We start from the raw sequence: 4,559 nt of genomic DNA, 5'->3' as shown, positions 1-4,559 counted from the left end.
TAGCTTGTCAGGTTGTAACTTCTTTACATAAGCTTCGCAACCCCAAACTTTAAGGAACGATAGCTTAGGTTTCTTGCCAAACCATAATTCATACGGTGTCGTTTCAACGGATTTAGATGGTGCCCTATTTAAAGTGAATGCGGCTGTCTCTAAAGCATAACCCCAAAACGATAACGGCAAATCAGTAAGAGACATCATAGATCGAACCATATCCAAGAGAGTTCGATTACGACGTTCTCGACACACCATTGCGCTTTGTGGTGTTCCCCGGCGGTGTCAATCGTGAAAGTATTCCGCATTTCTTTAAATGCATGCCAAACTCATAACTCAGATATTCGCCTCCGCGATCGTAACGTTAAACTTAATCTTCTTGTTACGTTGATTTTCTACTTCACTTTGGAATTCCTTAAACTTCTCGAAAGTTTCTGACTTATGTTTCATGTTATAGATATACCCATATCTACTCAGATCATCCGTGAAGGTTAGAACATAACGATAACCACCGCGCGATGCTACACTCATTGGTCCACACACATCGGTATGTATGATTTCCAATAAGTCTGTAGCTCGCTCCATTGTACCAGAGAATGGAGTCCTAGTCATTTTTCCCATTAGACATGCTTCGCATCTATCAAGTGACTCAAAGTCAAGTGACTCAAGAAGTCCATCAGAATGGAGTTTCTTCATGCGCTTCACTCCAATATGACCAAGACGACAGTGCCACATATAAGTAGAATTATCATTTAATTTAATTCGCTTAGCATCAAATGTTATGAACATGTGTATCACTACTATCGAGATTTAACAAGAATAAACCATTCATCTCAGGCGCATGACCATAAAAGATATTATTCATATAAATAGAACAACCATTATTCTCTGACTTAAATGAATAACCGTCTTGCATTAAACAAGATCCAGATATAATGTTCATGCTCAACGCAGGCACCAAATAATAATTATTTAGGTTTAAAACTAATCCCGAAGGTAGATGTAGAGGGAGCGTGCCGACGGTGATCACATCGACCTTGGATCCATTTCCAACGCGCATCGTCACCTCGTCCCTCGCTAGGTTTCGTTTATTCCGTAGTTCCTGTTTCGAGTTACAAATATGAGCAACCGAACCAGTATCAAATACCCAGGCACTACTACGAGAACCAGTAAGATAGACATCTATAACATGTATATCAAATATACCTTTCTTTTTCTTAACAAGGCCGCTCTTCAGATCAGCCATGAACTTGGGGCAATTCCGCTTCCAGGGCCCCTTCTCCTTGCAGTAATAGCACTCAGTATCAGGTTTAGGGCCAGCCTTAGGCTTCTCAGGAGGCGCATCAACTTTCTTGCTACCCTTCTTGAAGTTTCCCTTCTTAGACTTGCCCTGCTTCTTGAAACTGGTGGTCTTGTTGACCATCAACACTTGGTGCTCTTTCTGTATTTCCACCTCAGCAGATTTTAGCATGGAGAAGAGTTTAGGTAACTCCTTGTTCATGTTCTGCATGTTGTAGTTCATCACAAAGTTCTTGTAACTAGGTGGCAGTGATTGGAGTACATGATGAATACCCAGCTTGTTAGGAATCACTATCCCCAAGTCATTGAGCTTCTTCGCGTGCCCGGACATAGCGAGCACGTGCTCACTAACGGAGCTACCCTCTTCCATCATACAGCCAAAGAAGTGTTTCGAGGCCTCATAGCTTTCCACGGCTGCATGAGTTTCAAAAATAGTTTTTAGCTCATGGACCAGCTCATAAGGGTCGTGGTGCTCAAAACGCTTTTGGAGCTCCGCCTCTAGGCTGCACAGGATGGCACACTGAACTTGAGAGTACCGAGTTACCCGAGTCTCGTAAACATTCTTTTCGTCCTCGGATACTGCAGGTGGTGGTGGGGGACCTAGCGGTGCTTCGAGCACAAATTGCAGATTTCCACCATTGAGGAAAATCCTCACATGACGGAACCAGTCGGTGAAGTTGCTACCATTGCTTATAAGCTTTTCTTTCTCTAGGAACTGGTTAAAATTGATGGAGGGGGACGCCATGATCTACAACATATTTGCAAGAGTTTAGACTAAGTTTATGATAAATTGAGTTTAAATTTTAATTCTTAAATCAACTAGGTGAACTCCCACTCAAAAAAATATCCCTCGCATTGTCTTAGTGATCACACGAACCAAATCCACTACACCAATTCCGATCATCATGAGAAAAGGTGTAGCTTCAAGGCGAACACTCAAAGTGTTCATCATATCATCCATATGACTCATGCTCTACCTTTCGGTATCCCGTGTTCCGAGACCATGTCTGTACATGCTAGGCTCGTCAAGGCAACCTTAGTATCCGCGTGTGCAAAAACTGCCTTGCACCCGTTGTATGCACATGTAGAATCTATCACACCCGATCATCACGTGATGCTTCGAAACGACAAGTCTTAGCAACGGTGCATACTAAGGATGAACACTTTATTATCTTGATATTTAGTGAGAGGGATCATCTTATAATGCTACCGTCGCGATCTAAGCAATATAAGATGCATAAAAGGATTAACATCACATGCAATTCATATGTGATATGATATGGCCCTTTTGTCTTTGCGCCTTTGATCTTCATCTCCAAAGCACGGACATGATCACCATCATCAACGGGCATGATCTCCATCATCGTCGGCGTAGCGTCAAGGTCAATGGCGCCGTCTTCATGGTTGTGCTCCCATGTAGTAACTATTACAACTACTTTGAAATAATACTTCAACATGAAATTTAAAGACAACCATAAGGCTCATGCCGGTTGCCACAATACAATAATGATCATCTCATACATATTCATCATCATATCATGGCCATATCACATCACCAAACCCTGCAAAAACAAGTTCGACGCCTCTAATTTGGTTTGCATATTTTACGTGGTTTAGGGTTTTCGAGTAAGATCCAATCTACCTACGAACATGAACCACAACGGTGATACTAATGTTGTCAATAGAAAGAGTAGATTGAATCATCACTATGGTGGGAGAGACAGACACCCGCAAAGCCACTTATGCAATCCAAGTTGCATGTCAAGCGTGGAGCAAATCTCATGAACGCGGTCATGTAAAGTTAGCCCGAGCCGCTTCATCCCACCATCCCGCAAGATGCAAAGTACACAAACTAAAGACAACAAAAGTATCAACGCCCACAAAACCATTGTGTTCTACTCGTGCAACCAATCTATGCATAGACACGGCTCTGATACCACTGTTGGGATTCGTAGCATAGAAAACAAAAAATTTCCTATCGCAAGAACGAAGAACAAGCCAAGATCCAATCAAGAAGATGGTAACAACGAGGTGAAGATCAACATACCCTTGAAGATCACAAAGCGTTAGTGAGATCAGATCTCCTGGTGGATGTAGACGATCACTTGCCGCTTGCAAAAGCGCGTAGAAGGTCTTCGGTGCCACGAACGGGCAGCACCTCCGTACTCGGTCACACGTTCGGTGTTGATGACGATGTCCTCCTCCCCGTTCCAGTGGGCAGCGGAAGTAGTAGATCCTCCTCGGAATCCCGGCAGCACGACGGCGTGGTGGCGGTGGTGGTGGAGATCTCCAGCAGGGCTTCGCCAAGCGTATGCGGGAGAGGTGGAGGAGGAGAGGGGCTAGGGTTTGGGGAGAGAGGGGAGTCTTGGGCGCCACTTGGGGGCTGCGGCCAAGGAGGCTTTGGTGTGGCCGGCCCCTCCCCTTGCTCCTCATTATATAGGTGGAAATCCCCAAGAGTTGTAGTCCAAGTCTTCGAATAAGACCCCAATAACAAAACCTCCCATAGGTGGGAAGCCTACTCAAGTGGGGAGTCCTACTCAAGGTGGGACTCCCACCTTTCCATGAGCTGGGGTGGCCGGCCACCTCAGGTGGAATCCACCTGGGACTCCTCCCCTTAGGTTTGGCCGGCCAAGCAAGGTGGAGTCCCTCCGGGACTCCACTTTCCATGGTGATTTCTTCCGGACTTTTCTAGAACCTTCTAGAACCTTCCATAAATGCACCAGATCATTTCCAAACTTGGAATATGACTTCCTATATATGAATCTTATTCTCCGGACCATACCGGAACTCCTCGTGATGTCCTGGATCCCATCCGAGACTCCGAACAAAACTTCGAACTCCATTCCATATTCCATATCTACTTAAATGACATCAAACCTTAAGTGTGTCACCCTACGGTTCGTGAACTATGCAGACATAGTCGAGACTCTTCTCCGACCAATAACCAATAGCGGGATCTGGAGATCCATAATGGCTCCCACATATTCAACAATAACTTAGTGATCGATTGAACCATTTACATACGATACCGATTCCCTTTGTCTCGCGATATTTTACTTGTCCGAGGTTTGATCATCGGTATCTCCATACCTTGTTCAACCTCGTCTCCGACAAGTACTCTTTACTCGTACCGTGGTATGTCATCTCTTGTGACTAAGTCACATGCTTGCAAGCTAATCAGACGACATTCCACCGAGAGGGCCCAGAGAATATCTATCCATCATCGGGATGGACAATATCCCACTCTTGATCCATATGCCTCAACTCAT

Source organism: Lolium perenne, chromosome 6 (genome assembly GCF_019359855.2).
Source record: "Lolium perenne isolate Kyuss_39 chromosome 6, Kyuss_2.0, whole genome shotgun sequence".
In the NCBI taxonomy this organism is placed as follows: domain Eukaryota; kingdom Viridiplantae; phylum Streptophyta; class Magnoliopsida; order Poales; family Poaceae; genus Lolium; species Lolium perenne.
This window is presented reverse-complemented; position numbering follows the sequence as displayed.